Source organism: Dromiciops gliroides, chromosome 4 (assembly GCF_019393635.1).
Source record: "Dromiciops gliroides isolate mDroGli1 chromosome 4, mDroGli1.pri, whole genome shotgun sequence".
NCBI lineage: Eukaryota > Metazoa > Chordata > Mammalia > Microbiotheria > Microbiotheriidae > Dromiciops > Dromiciops gliroides.
The window spans coordinates 188536035-188552198 of NC_057864.1; the positions used below are offsets into that span (position 1 = coordinate 188536035).

Genomic DNA, 16164 nt, shown 5'->3' on the forward strand with positions numbered 1-16164 from the left:
GTGTCCTTCTGGTCATGATTATCAATGATATCAATTAATCAACCATATTTAATTAGCTTTTAGAAAAGGATATTTATTATGTTGGTATAGCTGGTATAAAACACCTCTCCAAAAGTCTTTGATATACTCTTCCACAAGCATATATGGAGTCAGGGCAGCTAGGTGGCACAGTGGATAAAGCACCAGCCCTGGATTCTGGAGGACCTGAGTTCAAATCCAGCCTCAGACACTTGACAGTTACTAGCTGTGTGACCCTGGGCAAGTCACTTAACCCTCATCACCCCACAAAAAAAAAAAAGTATATATGGAGTCCAGCTAGAAGTGAGCTCAAACTTAGAGACCACATGTAGCAAAGTGGTAACTCACAGTTTCTAGAAATCATTTTGCTGGAATTCTTAAGATGTTCCGCTTAGGTATGATGTAGCTTTTTCTTCTGGGCTATTTGTAGGGCCTAGAATTTGTTTCTCATCCAGTCTATCCTTAGTTCCCTATGCAAGTGGTGCTATTCTAGGGACACTATTGGGACAACAAGGGAAAAGTCCAAATTCTGTGGATCTTTTGAAGTTTTAGAGATTCCTATGGGCCAGGTCAGGGGAAATGAGAGTCAAGTCCTTCCTCCAATCAGAAAAGATTTTCTGTCACAACTATGGAGGTATCCAAGCCCTGTTCACACTTAAGAATAATACACACACACACAAACATATCTCTCTCTATATAACTATATATTATAATGCCTATGTATTATAATGTGTGTGTGTGTGTGTGTGTGTGTGTGTGTGTGTGTGTGTGTGTGTGTGTGTGTGTATCTCAGGGCTTGGCATTGTAATTATCTAAACTGACCTCCCCCCACCTCTCTTTACACCTATCGCTAATTCAAAAACCAACTCAAAACTTACTTCTTCCTGGAAGTTTTTTTTTAATGAATTCTACTCAACTCTGATCCTTTCCTTGGCACTACCATATTTAGTTTGTAGCAAGTAGTTTCACAGATTTAAAGCTAGAGGGGACTTTAGATATAACATCCCATTATAATTTAGTTCCCCCCAGTTGACAAAACTGAGGACCAGAGAAGTAAAGTGATTTGTATAAGGTCAAAGCAACATTTGAAGTCTACTTATTTTAAAGATAGTTTTATCCTCGATAATTGTTATTGTTCTCAATTGTGTTATCATTGTTCTGAAGTTATATCACATGGAGTTCTGGACTTGGGAGTCAAGGGGGTTCTGAGTTCCAGCCCCAGCATAAATGAGGGGTGTGACCCTGGGCAATCACTCATCTATTTTCTCATCCGTAAAATGGGGGTGATAATGGTGCCTTTGTTCAGTTGTTTCAGTTGTGTCTGACTCTTCGTGACCCCATTTGGGGTTTTCTTGGCAAAGATACTTGAATGGTTTGCCATTTCCTTCTCCAGCTCATTTGACAGATGAGGAAACTGAGCAAACTGGGTGAAGTGACTTGCCTAGAGTCATATAGCTAGTAAGTGTCTGAGACCAGACTTAAACTCAGGAAGAAGAGTTCTCCTGACTTCAGGCATGGCACTCCATCCACTGTACCACCTCATGCCCCAGTGGTGCCTATACCACACGATTGCTGTGAAGATTCATTGAGATAATATAAGGCACTAGATAAGTGCCAGCTATCATCATAACTCTCCAGTTCTTTGAGGATAGAAAGGACCATGGGTACCATCAAACTATTCATGTTTCCCAGAAACCTGAAGTGGACAATCCTGTACAGAGTAGTTACTGAATAGATGTGAATTAGTTAAACTTACCATCTTTTTCTCCAAGTGATATTTCTGTCTTATCTTGGAAGCAGAAGCCAAAATCCTCACTGGCTCTTCTGAGAATTTAAAAAATAATTGAAAAAGTATTTACCCAAGAAAGAATCCTCTTCCCACTCCTAACCCTTCACCCAAATGGGCAGAGGATTGATTCCTGTTCCTTGGCTTCTCACTCGAGATGGCTTCAGGTCAACGAGATGACTACAGCTGCCAAACTGGCTCTATGGAAAGTTCCCTGAGGACAGGGTCTGCACTCTTCCTCTTCCTTCTCTGGTGGCCTTGTGGTACTTAGAACTGTGCTCTCACAACAGCAGATGATTTCGGAGGCTATGTCTGTGTGGCTGAGGTCAGTTAATGTACAAGCTTCTGTTAGCTCCCCAGGTGGTTCTGAGCTTAGAGGAGCTGGGCAATAGAGAGGGAAGGATAGCAGGTTCATCAGGATGCTACCAGACAGCATCTGAATCCACATATAACCATATTCAGAAAAAAAACTTGGGTACAATTGAGGCAGCAAGGTTGTGCAGTCTGAATAGTGTAGGACTTGGAGTCAGGATAACCTGATTTCAAAACCTCCCTTAGATACTTATTAGTTGTATGACCTGAGATAAGTCACTTAGCCTACCTGAGCCTCAGTTTCCTCATCTGTAAAATGGGGATAATAATAGCAACCTACCTCCCAAGATTATTGTGAGGACCAAATAAGATGATATGCATAAGATACTTTACAAACCTCTTAAAGTGTTATCTAAATAACTAGTTATTAGTAGTATTAGTAGTAGTGGTTTTGTGGGGTGTTCTACATTTTTCTAGGGTAGAAATATTGGAACTTTGTCCCTCATACTTGCTGTGCCTCTGCTTCATATTCTGCATAATCCTTGCACCATTACCCCGTACCATGGTCTTCTGCATCTGAAGCATGATTCCTCCCCATGATCCAAAGCTGCCGTGCTCAATACTGTATTGGGAGAGAGAAGTTAAGTGCTTCCCCAGCTTTTCCAATCTCTACAATGCCCCCTTCTACCTTCTTGCAGGAGTTGGAGGGGACAAGGTCGTTGTCTACATTACAAGGTCATGGACTGACCTCTCTGGAGGATAAACTGCCTCTCCCTAAGTGGGACTATTTGAGTCAAGGTATTTTCCTAGAGAGTTTTCCACCCATCCACCAGTCAGTCAGTAAGTATTTATTAAGTGTTTACTAGATGCCAGGTAGTATGCTAGGGCCTGGAAAGAAAAGTTCAAAATTAAGACAAGTCAACAAGCATCTACTTACTATATGTCAGGCACTGTGCTAAATATTAAGGATACAAAGGATACAAAGAAAGGCAAAAACATTCCCCGCTCTCAAGAAGCTACGACTAATGAAGAAGACAAACACACAAAAATTTGTGACACTGGCCTCCTCGCTATTCCTCCCAGGAGACACTTCACCTCCTGACTCTGGGCATTTTCACAGGCTGTCCCATGTCTGGAGTGATTTGCCACTTGGCTTCCTTCAAGTCCCAGTTAAAATTTCTCCTTTTACAGAAAGCTTTCCCCAATCCCCCCCTTTTTTTGTGGGGGGGGCAATGGGGGTTAAGTGACTTGCCCAGGGACATACAGCTACTAAGTGTTAAGTGTCTGAGGCCGGATTTGAACTCAGGTACTCCTGAATCCAAGGCCAGTGCTTTATCCACTGCACCACCTAGCGGCCCCCTAATCCCCCTTAATTCTAACGCTTCTTTCTGTTGATTATTTGCTATTTATTCTTTATATAATTTATTTATAGATAGTTATTTGCATGCTGTCTCCTCCATTAGATGGTGAGCTTCTCAAGAGCAGATACTGTCCTTTACCTTTTTTTTGTATAATAAGTGCTTAGCACAGTGCCTGGCACATAGTAGGCATTTAATAAATATTGATTAACTGACTGGCGAAATGTACAAACAAAATATGTACAAGATCAGTGGGAGATAATCAGCAGAGGGAAGCTAAGAGGCAAAGGGAAAGAAGTAGAGAAGTCCAAGCATGAGAGACAGCCAGAGAAAACACAGAGAATCAGGAGATAAAATATCTCACTCTAGAAACATCAAGGAGGCCAGAATCTCTGTTAAGTAGGGCAAAAACTGGAAAGGTAGGAAAGGGTGATGTGATAAAAGTCTTTAAAATCCAAAGGATTTTACATTGATTCTGGAGGCAATAGAGAGCCACCAGAATTTATTGAACAGGAATTGACATGGTCCTGGCTTTAGTAAAATCACTTTGAGAGCTGATAGTGGGGTAGACTGGGTTATTAGGAGACTTAAGAATGAAAGGATCCTTACAAAGAATGAAAGGATCCTTACTTGTAATGAACTTACATTCCAATGGAAAATGGACCATGCATTTGCTGGCTGAGTTGGGATTCTCAGAGCCTTCTAAGGATCCAGGTAAAATCTTCTCTCCCATCCCCACTTCATCCCTACTAGGTACCATTTTGTGGTACCTGTCCTGGGTACTAGAATCATTGATTATGGCTACAGGTACAGCCATGTCCTGGATCCTTTCACTCTCTCGACACCACAGCAGCTCCAACCAGTGCCCTGACCTCATAAAAATGGTGTTCAATGTGCTAGGTCAGGATTAAATACAAACCCTGGCAAATGGGTGAACATATTGTCAGAAATCCATATACCTCTAAGAACAAGGTTGAGCTGATTGTATTTTGAACTTGCGGTAGAGCTGGATTTCTTCTTAGAGCATCCAGTTAGCTCCCATCATCATTTACATCTTTTCCCTTATTTATTAAACAAAGGTGGAGGTGGATAGGGCTGGACTGGCAGAGCAGACATTTATTGGCTTTGTGGCTAAACTAGGACAGCATAGAAAAAGGGACAGAGGTATGGGAAGCAAGGCAAAGGTGTCCAGACTAGGCCCTTTCCACTCTCTATTTGAATATTGAAGGTCAAAGTTGGGAAGGTGGCCACACTGAAGCTTAAGGAACAGCCAGTTATTCTACTCCTGTCACAGCTCTTGGAACCTTTGCTGCTGTAGCACCCTCAATTACCTCCCTGTCCTATAGTCTTAATTTCTGGAACATTTGTTTTCCCGAATACATGCATTCACCAACTATTAAGTCCCTATGCGTTCAGAGTCCTGTTACTAAGCACTGAGGAAGCTATCCAGACATTAGATAAAACAAGTTCTTCACCTCAGAGTCTACGATCTAGTAGACATCTTTGGTTATTGTTTTTCTTTTGTCTACAAACATGAGGTCATGGATAATAGATTTAGGATTATTTTTTGTAAGTAATAAACATTTTTATTTGTAGTTTTGGGTTCCAATTTTTATCCCTCGTTCCCTCCCTCCCCTGTCCCCTTCCCTGAGGTGGTAAGTAATCAGATGTGGGTTACACATATATAATTATGTAAAACATTACCATATTAGTAATTTTGTATAAGAAAACTTGAATAAAAGAAAAAAAAATGAGGGGCAGCTAGGTGGCGCAGTGGATAAAGCACCGGCCCTGGATTCAGGAGGACCTGAGTTCAAATCTGACTTGAGACACTTGACACTTACTAGCTGTGTGACCCTGGGCAAGTCACTTAACCCCTGTTGCTCAGCAAAAAAGAAAAAAAATGAAAGAAAGTGAAAAATAGCATGCTTCAGTCTGTTCCATCAATATCAGTTCTTTCTTTGGAGGTGGATAGTGTGCTTCATCAATAATCCCTTGGGATTGTCTTGGATCATTGTATTGTTGAGAATAGTTAAGTCATTCGCAGTTCTTCATCAAACAATATTGCTGTCTCTGTGCACAATGTTCTCTTGGTTCTGCTCACTCCACTATACATCAGTTTATCCAAGTCTTTGTAGACCTTTCTGAAATTATCATGCTTGTTATTTCTTATGGCACAATATTCCATCACCATCATATACCACAGTTTATTTAACAATTCTCCAATTGATAGGCATTCCTTTGATTTCCAATTTTTAGCCACCACAAAAAAGAGCTGCTATAAATATTTTCATACAAATAGGTCTTTTTCTCTTTTGGGGGATGTCTTTGGGATATAAACCTAGCAGCTATGCGCAGTTCTATAGCCCTTTTGGCCCAGTTCCAAATTGCTTTCCAGAATGGTTGGATCTTTTCAGAATTCTACCAACAGTGGATTGGCTTTGATTTCTTTGTCTGAAAACTGCCTGTTCCTATCCTTTGACCATTTATCAATTGGGGAATGACTTGTATTTTTATAAATTTCTCAGTTCTCTATATATTTGAGAAATGAGGCCTTTATCAGAGATATTTGTTTCAAAAATTCTTTCCCAGTTTTCTGCTTCCCTTGTAATCTTGATTAGATTAGTGTTGTTTGTGCAAAAACTTTTTAATTTTATATAATCAAAATGATCTATTTTACATTTTGTTTTATTGTCTATATCTTCTTTGGTCCTAAATTCTTCCTCTGCCCATAAATCTGATAGATAAATGATTCCATACTCCCTTAATTTGCTTATGGTATCATCCTTTAAGTGTAAATCATGCACCCATTTTTACCTTATTTTAGGATACAGTGTGAGGATTTGGGGTTCTTAAAGGTTTTCTAGTCCAGTCCCCTTAACAAATTGGTCTAAAGAGGTTGACTTGTTGGATGTCTCACTGTTCTTTTACTGGCCATCCCACTTCCCTGCAATGTCCTCCCTCCTCACTTCTACCTAACAGAGGCTGTCACTTCCTTCCAGACACAGGCCAAGCATTATTTTTTACATGAAGCCTTTACTAATTTCCTCCAACTTTTTCCTTTCCCCCCAAAGGACATTGTATTTAACTACTTAGTATTGATTTGTATTTATTCTATATACTTATTTATATTTATTCTGTATATACTTCTAGGCCCCTTCTCCTTTCTCTTAGAGTAAACTCTTTGAGAATAGGGATTGCTTCATTCCATCCTTGTTATTTGCATCTCCAGTGTCTAGCATATAATAATTACTTAATAAATGTGTGTTGATCGATAAGTAAAGGGACTGAGATCCAAACCCCAATCTTCTGACTATAAATTTGTCAGTCTATACCATAAGCAGTATACCATTGTACCACACTTCCCTCCCATTTTGCCTGACCCACCCCCCCCCCAAAAAAAAAAGAAAGAAAGAAAGAAAAAGAAACTCTGAAGGTGTGTCTGCTCCTGGTCTCAGGTAAGAATGATTCTTGGAATTGTAAGTAAGCCATACTTACCTCTGAGTATAAGAATCACTCCTTAAGGCACTCTAGGATGTTTGTTTAGCCTATGGCCAAATGCAAGCTGGCCACACCCCATGAATGGCTCTTCCTCCAAGATTATAAATAGAATCTTAAATTCTTAGAATTTGCAAAAGTCAGAACAAACCTGAGAGACCAGCCAGCTCAACTCCCTCATGTTACAGGTAAGTCACCAAAGTGCTTCCTCAAGGTCACATGCCTAAACTATCACTCTTTGGGAAGCTATTGCCTTGGAGGAGAGACCTAGGACAGACAGAAAATTGGTATAGAACATAGAGGAGTGTTGTTCTTTAAGAATCCCTGCCAGCGCCAGGGAGCCAGGGACCACTTAAGCAGCCTCCACTCTGTGCCAGGTAGAGTAAGAGAGCATTTTGTCTGTTGTCAGGGTGAGAAGTAGCTAAGGGAGAAGACACAGAATTAGGTGGAAAGGGGTGGGTGAGGATTTATCTGGAAGGGAAATGATGTTTTAATTCCAAACCCAACACCCAATTCTGTTTAACACAATGAGTGACTATCCCTCTCTCCTCTCTGCCTTCACCCTGTCTTGAGGTCTCCTTCCTCCCTGTCTCCCAGGGTAGGGATAGGGGTGGGGAGGGTGGCAATAACAGGATAAGGGGAAAGTTCTGTGTGGCTTAGGCTGAGGACGGGGGTTGAGGGGAGGAGTGGGGAGCTATGCACTGATTAGCTGGACTGTGCTTTCTACTGCCAAGAAATGCTGGCCCCAACACACCCCCAGACTGCCAGCTCCCCGCTGGAAAGACTGACTTCTGGGTTTGGTTGGTAATTGTTGGGTACTCCTGCCTGCCTCCTACTCCCTCCCTTTTTTGTAAATTTTGGGCCTGCTGCCCTGCAGAGACCCCCACAATGGGGTTAAGGGATGAGAATCACTGCAGCATCTTCCAAGATTTTAGTCCCTGTCTAGACTTCCTATTCCTCAACATGCAGTTATTAATGAGGCTGGTTAGGGATAAAGGGGGAGGGGGGCAGCTAGGGATAGAGCACCGGCCCTGGAGTCAGAAGGACCTGAGTTCAAATCCGACCTAAGACACTTGACAATTACTAGCTGTGTGACCCTGGGCAAGTCACTTAACCCTTATTGCCCGGCAAAAACAAAACAAAACAAAAGGGATAAGGGGGGAGAAGGAATTCCTTGGCAATGTTCCCATGGACCCTCCACCCACTTGGCAACAGGCAAAGTGTCCATCGTCTAAATACCAAGGAGCTTGACAGAACCTAGCCCTCGGTCCATTTAAGGCTCAGAGATTGAGGCTCTGACATAACAACTAATAGGATCTTGGGCACGCAGCTTCAGGCCTCCATTTTCTCATCTATAAAATGAGAAAGTTGGACTGGATCACCTCTAAGGTTCCTTCTAGCTCTAAATTCCATGATTCCTCACTCTTGTGGGGCAGAACACTAGGCTAAGGTGAAGTCAACAACGGAGACACTTCTACCCCCTGCTTCTGACCACATGATCCCTTACCTCCTACTTTACTGAGATAATGGAGTTTGCCTCTTGTGAGCTCCCTCATCTCCCCTACCCCTTACCTCAAAATCTATATAAATAAAGATTCCCTGTAATCTTTCTTCCCTCCTCTTACTGAGGAAGAGGTGACCTATGTTTTGCTGAGGCTACACCGCTAGTTATGTTCTCATTCTCATTCCCTCCTTCTTCCTTTGTGAATGTGTTTCATGATCATCTTAGATCTGTCTCATATTCAGTAACTACAATCCAATGCCTGTTTCCTGCTGGGCATCCGCAGCTGGATATTCTATTAGTATCTTAAACTCAACATGTCTGGGGGTGGCTAGGTGGCGCAGTGGATAAAGCGCCGGCCCTGGATTGAGGAGTACCTGAGTTCAAATCCGGCCTCAGACACTTACTGGCTGTGTGACTCTGGGCAAGTCACTTAACCCCCATCCCCCCCCCAAAAAAAACAACCCACCTCAACATGTCCCAAACAGATCTCTTTATTTTCCACCTAAAACCTAGCCCATCTACAAAATTTCCAATTTCTGTTGAGGACATCATTAATCTTTTAGTTATCTAGGTTTGAAACCTAGAGTCATTCTTGAGTCTCTCCCTTACTTCCCCTCATAGCCAATCAGTTCCAAAGTCTTGAAGATTCTTCTTCCATATCTCTCAAATCCATCTCTCTCTCACCTCTCACATGCTACTACCTTTGTCACACATCACTTCTCACCCAAACTATTGCAATAGCCTTCTAGGTCTCCTTTCCAATCCATCTTCCACACAGCTGCCAAGACAATCTTCCCAAGGCTTAGTTCTGACAATGTCACTCCCAACTCAGAAATCTTCAGTAGATTCCCATTTCCTCTATCATAAAAAACAAAAAACAAACGCTTCAGCCTAGCACAGCCTGACTCCCACCTTTCCAGACTTATTTCATATTTGGAAGAGACAAAGTCCATTTCTCTTTGTTTTGTTTTTGTCCTTTACGCGGTCTATGTTACCTCCAAACCATCTAGGGTGGGAGTGACATCCTAAGGATCTACTCAGCCTAGACAAATTTTTCCTTGAAAGAAATTAACTAAACCTTCAACCATTGACTAGCTTCCTGGTGGCCGCAGTACGAAAGTCAGTAAGTGAGAAGTTAGGAGCTCCTCCTTGAAGCTTCTGACTAGAGGACTGGCTTATCTAATACAGAGGCAGGGAAGCTTTAATGTGTCTTTGCTGAATATCTTTTCCCTGCTATGGCTAACTAGACTTCCTTTTGTTAACTGATGGATGAGCTATGAATGTCTTAGTTCATTCCAGTTCTGAACCTGAAACACCAGACTATCCAGGATCAGGCCCAGCCCACAATATTGGTGACAGTTGGTGCCACTGGATCAGAAATGCCTTAATGAATTGGGGAAAGATTGATGTGCACTCCATGCTTCTGTTAGAGTAGGTCATTGCCTCGGGGTGGGAGTGGAGGGGTAAGGGGTAGGGGCCAGATAAGAGAGTTAACTGTGAGCATTCGACAACTTCAGACAGATATGAATATGCTCTGTGTCTTTTAGAACCATTTCCTGAAGATAATAAATGCTGGAAACTGTTATTTGTGAATTTGAACAATTTTTACATTTGGGAGTAATATTGATCTTCAGTTCCACCAGCTGTGGTAGGCTTTGGCCCTCTCAAAAGACCAGTATTTGGGGATTGTCTAAGAACTGGGTTGAAGAAACTGCTTGAGTTTTTGTTTGTTTGGTTGGTTTTTTATGAGGCATTTGGGAGGTCACTGGGAACTGTGCCACAAGGACATTGTTGAGACTTTTTGGTGCAAGGCACTGAGGGGAGACACTTGAAAATTCAATACTTGATCCTCCTTGGGAACCCATAGATCTTTCCAGAACTGGGCACATGGACAAATGGCTAGATGAAGTTGATTTGCTGAGGATAGGAGCAGGGAGGGAGCACTACATCACTTTTTAAAAAGTTTAAAAGTATAAATACCTTCTGCTCTCACTCCTATAAACTCTTTTTTTTTCCTTCTAGGACTTCCAGTGAATGGTAGATTAGGGATTCCCTGCAGACTGGGCCCCAGAGTAGTCCTGGGCATAGGGAGACAGTACTTAGGTAGTATCTGGTACAGGAAAACAGTAGAAACATTCATAGTTGCACTGAGGCACCATGCATAGGGGGACAGTGCTTAGGCCCTGGAACAAGTGGGCATTACCAGGCCCTGCCATAGGGAGGGTAGTGTTTGTGTCTGGCATAGCAGGCAGAAGGGGAGCCCAATGGCAGCAGGCAATAGAGTAGAAAGTAGTTGTAGCAGAGTGGGCCCTGAAAGAGGAAGCAGCAAAGGCAAGCCCAGCATAGCCCTTGGAATCCAGAATCAATGGGGCTCCTCCACATTGCTACCTACATAAAGTCCAGTGGTCACTGGATTGTTCTCCCAGAGAGGGCTTGGAGGACCAAGGGTAGTGGTGTTTGGAGGTACCTTGCTTTCTAGTGACAGGGGAAAAGTAAAACTGTCTACCCAACTGGGGCAGCTAGGTGGTGCAGTGGATAAAGCACCGGCCCAAGATTCAGGAGTACCTGAGTTCAAACCAAGCCTCAGACACTTGACACTTACTAGCTCTGTGACCCTGGGCAAGTCACTTAACCCCCATTGCCCCTCAAACAAACAAACAAACAAACAAACAAAAAACCCCACAAAAAACTGTCTACCCAACCCCTGTGGGAAAAGAGGCCCTCAGAAGAAGCTGATAAAGAGACAGAGATTTAGTATTCTATCTCCCCCAATCACCACCATGGAATTTCCAAGGCAGAAGAGGGCTTGGGTTGAGGAAACTAAAGAGGTGTTGTTTTAGGGGGATTCTATGTATTTACCCTGGCACTGGGACAGGTTGCATACAAGGGTAATGATCTCTTAGCTACCTTCCTACATATGACCCTGACCTATAAAGAAGAATCATGATTGTTCCAGAAATGTCATCATCTGTACTGTGGTCCTGATGTTCCTGCTGTTGCTCTTCTTTGTCAGGGGATAAAGAATGCATACACTAATTGCACAGCAATGATAAGGAAATAGTTCAATGAGAATATCAATTTTGAGTGTTGATGGTAGGGTATGTTACCTTCTTCTTGAGTTATCCTAGGAAGGAGTTTTCCTTCATTATTGGCTTACAAGACCAGTATTTTCATTAAATTACTTGGACCCTTCATTCAGATTTTAGTAGGTGATTTCTAGTTAGCTCTGCTAATGGCATAATAATAATAATTAAGAAGGATAGGATTGGGTGGCTAGGTGGCGCAGTGGATAAAGTACCGGCCCTGGATTCAGGAGTACCTGAGTTCAAATCCGGCCTCACACACTTGACACTTACTAGCTGTGTGACCCTGGGCAAGTCACTTAACCCCCATTGCCCCGCAAAAAAAAAAAAAGTGTTTAAAAAAAAAAAGGATAGGATTATGCTGTTTGACCAATAATAATAAATGGCCACTTAACAAGTTGACCACTGATTCAGGTAAGCGGATAAAAGCAATTAGCTTTTGTTAATAATAATAGCATTTATATAGAACTTTAAAGTTTATGTAACTCTTTACAAATATTAACTCATTTTATCCTCAGAATAACCATGGGAGGCAGGTGTTGTTATCATCCCTATTTTAGAATTGAAGAAAACAGGTTAAGTGACTTGCCCAGAGTCACATAGCTATTAGGGTCATATAGCTAGTAAGCTACAAGGCAGGATTTGAACTCGGGTCTTCCTGACTCTAGGCCTAATGCTCTAACCACTGTACCACTTTACATAGGGTGATCCATTGTGAGCCACAAAGATTTGGCATCATCTACAACATGGACCAGATCATTAAGATCTCAGACTTACAAAGTGGGGAGGCAAAGCCTTACATTTATGATCTTCATTCTTCTCCATAGGAGGAGATTGGGGGTTGTCTAAGTATTGTATTGAAGAAACTGCTTGGGTCTTTTTATATGGCATTTGGGAGGTCATTAAGAAAAGTGCCACAGTGACACTCTGGTACAAGGCTTTGGAGGAGGCACCCCTTACCCCTGTCTGTCCCTCTGGGAACCATAATATAAATTATTTTTAAAAAATCTTTCTTTTGGGCTATCTTTTTGTTTTTCTTTTCTTCTTCCGGAGCTGCCTATGTCAGGCTTCTGTCATCCCAGAGGTCAAGGTTATTCAAGAATAACCCTAAAACAATTTAAGAGGTATAAGGTCTTCTAGGAGGCATTTTGAGACATTTGTCACTAACGGGTGGGGTGTAGTAGGAACATTATCAAAGGCTAGAGCTAGGCTTATTTTTCCTTAAAAGGTACTGAAATTGTCCTTGAGAATTAATTGGCTCAAAAGACTAAGACTCAGCTAAGCTTCCTAATGGCCTAAGTACAAAAGTCAAAAATATTAACTCTTGCACAGAGTCAGAAGCTCCTCCCTCAGGCTTGGTCATTATGGCCAACATAAAGGTAGAGAAACTATGCCCAAATGAATCAATGTTATGTCCTTGTTGAATTTCCTTTAGTAAAGCTATTTTTGCTAACTGATAGATGAACATGTCATTGTTATACTTTATTCCAATTCCAAACTTGAAGCACTAGGCCAGCCTAGACTACACGCAGGCCTAGACTACACACAGACCTCCTACTTATTTCCTGAACTTGGTATTCCATTTTCCATCTACATGCCTTTGCCCAAGCAATGTACACCCTTCTCACTTCTGTCTCTTAAAATCCTTTTTTTTTTTTTTTTTTGCAGGGCAATGAGGGTTAAGTGACTTTCCTAGGGTCATACAGCTAGTATGTGCCAAGTGTCTGAGGTCGGATTTGAACTCAGGTCCTCCTGACTCCAGAGCTAGTGCTTTATCCACTGCACCACCTCGCTGCCCCCAAAATCCCAGCATTCTTAAAGGCCCAGCTCAGGATCTATCTCCCATGTGAGGCCTTTCCTGAAATCTCAGTTATTAGTGCTCTCTTCCTCCTCAAATTTTCTTGAATTTACTTATCTCTGTACATTAGATTAGGAGGTAACTTGGTTGATTTTCAGTTGAAAAGTCCATTTATAAAACTTTTTTCCACTTATATCAACTTAATACACAATTCTGCTTGGGTTCATGAAAGTTTCACAAGACATTTTAAAAAGCCAGTCATCATTGAAAGTTATTTCTCTATTAACTATTTTCACAACACATGCATGTTAAATAAGTATTTATTTTTTAATAATAAACATTTTTATTTACAGTTTTGGGTTCCAGTTTTTATCCCTCTTTCCCTCCCTCCCCTTTCTTCCTCCCTGAGGCAACAAACAATCAGATATGTGTTATACATGTATGATTATATAAGCAAGTATTTTTTAAAAATCACAAAAGCAAAAAACCTAAAAAGAGTCAATACATGGGGTTTTTATTTTACTGTTGTGCTTGATATATAGTGACTTTATGAATATCAAGCAACTCATTTTTTTCTTTTTCTTTTTTCTTTTTTTGTGAAGCAATTGGGGTTAAGTGACTTGCTTAGGGTCACACAGCTAGTGTCAAGTGTCTGAGGTCGGATTTAAACTCAGGACCTCCTGAATCCAGGGCCAGTGCTGTATCCACTGTACCACCTTGCTGCCCCTAAGCAAGTCGTTTTTTACTGTATCCTTATTTGTACATCTGTTCTTAAGTTGCCCAAACCATTTAAATACAAATAAAATGAAATATAGCAGAAATCATGAAAGTGAACAGCAGGTAACTACAAAAAATGGAATGTGAACTATTTCTGCCCTTCTGCAGAGTAAATTGACTGGGTTAAAACTTTGTCTTAAGGAATACTTTTGCAGCTGCAATCATAAAGGTGTGGGTACCTGTTGAGACCACGTATTCCACAGATACACATGGCATGACACGTAATATAGCATCTATGGAACATCTGTTTCTATCCCAGCCATGAATGCTCCAATCCTAAAGTACCCACAATAACCACACCTGTGGCTGGAACCAATTATCCCTTCCCCACTCCCCAACCCCCAGGACAGGCTAATATGTAAGCAGTTTTCTTTGCTTAGACATGGAAACTGTTTTAACACCGGCTTGTGAAATTACAATGTACCAAAAAGTACTATGTCAAACATGTAAAATGTGAATAAAAATTCCATATTCCCACTTTGGCCACCTCAGAAGAAAACAGTTAACTCCTCAAATGGTAACTGAATCTACTCCCCTCATATTAGACATAAAAACCACACAGGAAAAATAGAAATCCAAATAAAAGTAACACAAACCTGTCAGAAATCACAAGCAAAACTGTTTGTGGGGACAGCATGGATGACAAATGGTTTACTGTGTACATTGGAGAACAAAGCAGACAAAAGTTGGAAGCTGGTTAATTCTCCCCTCTTTCTCTTGCTTCAGCTTCATATCCTTGGGCATCCCATGTCCACCATGTCAAGTTCTCCCAGTAATTGCATCATTAGTGTGCTGTCTTTACACTTTAATACACTTAATGTATTAAATTCAGCAATGGCTTCATGCAAAGCTATCTGTGCAAGGAAGCAGGCTTTCTCTGGAGAGTTCAAGATCTCATAGCAGAATGCAGAGAAGTTCAAGGCCAGTCTCAATCTCATAGGATACCTTGGTTGCATCTCCTTTTTGCTCATTTTAAATGCCTCTTGATATGCTAGTTGTGATTGATGCATTATTCCTTTCTCGTCACCACCAGCAGTAATCTAAGCCAAATAATGATAGTAGTCTCATTTTGTTTTCAAATATAAAACTTTTCTTTCTGCTTGTAAAGTATTAGAAATCAAGAACTTTTCCAAAAGAGACAGGACATCATTACAGATATCTCTTAGTTCAGACTCAATTTCCTCACTGTATTTTCGGGCTAGCTAGCTGCTGTTTTTTCTCAACACCTTTTGTCTTTTGCTCAGTACCCGATACGACCCTCCAAGATGACCTTCAGGTCCCTAGGACATTTTTGGAATCAACAGAGAGATTACTTTCCTCATTGGATAATTCATCTCCTTGCCCAGTTACAGACTTCATGCAGGGTGTCATGTCATCATATCTCTCAGCCAGCTCAGCCAGTTGATTTTTTTTTTTTTTAGTGAGGCAATTGGGGTTAAGTGACTTGCCCAGGGTCACACAGCTAGTAAGTGTCAAGTGTCTGAGGCTGGATTTGAACTCAGGTACTCCTGAATCCTGGGCCAATGCTCTATCCACTGAGCCACCTAGCTGCCCCAACCAGTTGATTTTTAAAAAAATTATTATTATTATTATTATTTTGCAGGACAATGAGGGTTAAGTGACTTGTCCAGGGTCACACAGCTAGTAAGTGTCAAGTGTCTGAGGCCGGATTTGAACTCAGGTTCTCCTGAATCCAGGGCCGGTGCTCTATCCACCGTGCCACTTAGCTGCTCCCTCAGTCAGCTCCTTTTTATCCATGATTGAATATCCCGGACTCTCTGTGCCCAGAGACAGTGGCAGCAGAGACAGATGGGGTGGGAGAATGTTCAGTGGTCTTTGGATAGCCACAGTGACAAGTGGTAGGGATGAGACTCCAGATAACCTGATTTAAGACAAGAACTATTTAACATTTTGTTCAGAGGAGGCAGTCTGATACAATGGAAGGAGCACTTAGCATGGAGTCAGGGTACCTGGGTTCAAATCTCAGCTTTACTATTTAAAATTTTTTATTTTTGTGGGGCAATGAGGGT

The 16164-nt window shown here is 41.5% G+C and overlaps 1 pseudogene; it reads right to left on the reverse strand.

Moving 5' to 3' along the window:
• Positions 1-14831: 14831 nt before the first annotated feature.
• On the reverse strand, positions 14832-15571 carry LOC122726024 (annotated as a pseudogene).
• Positions 15572-16164: the final 593 nt, after the last annotated feature.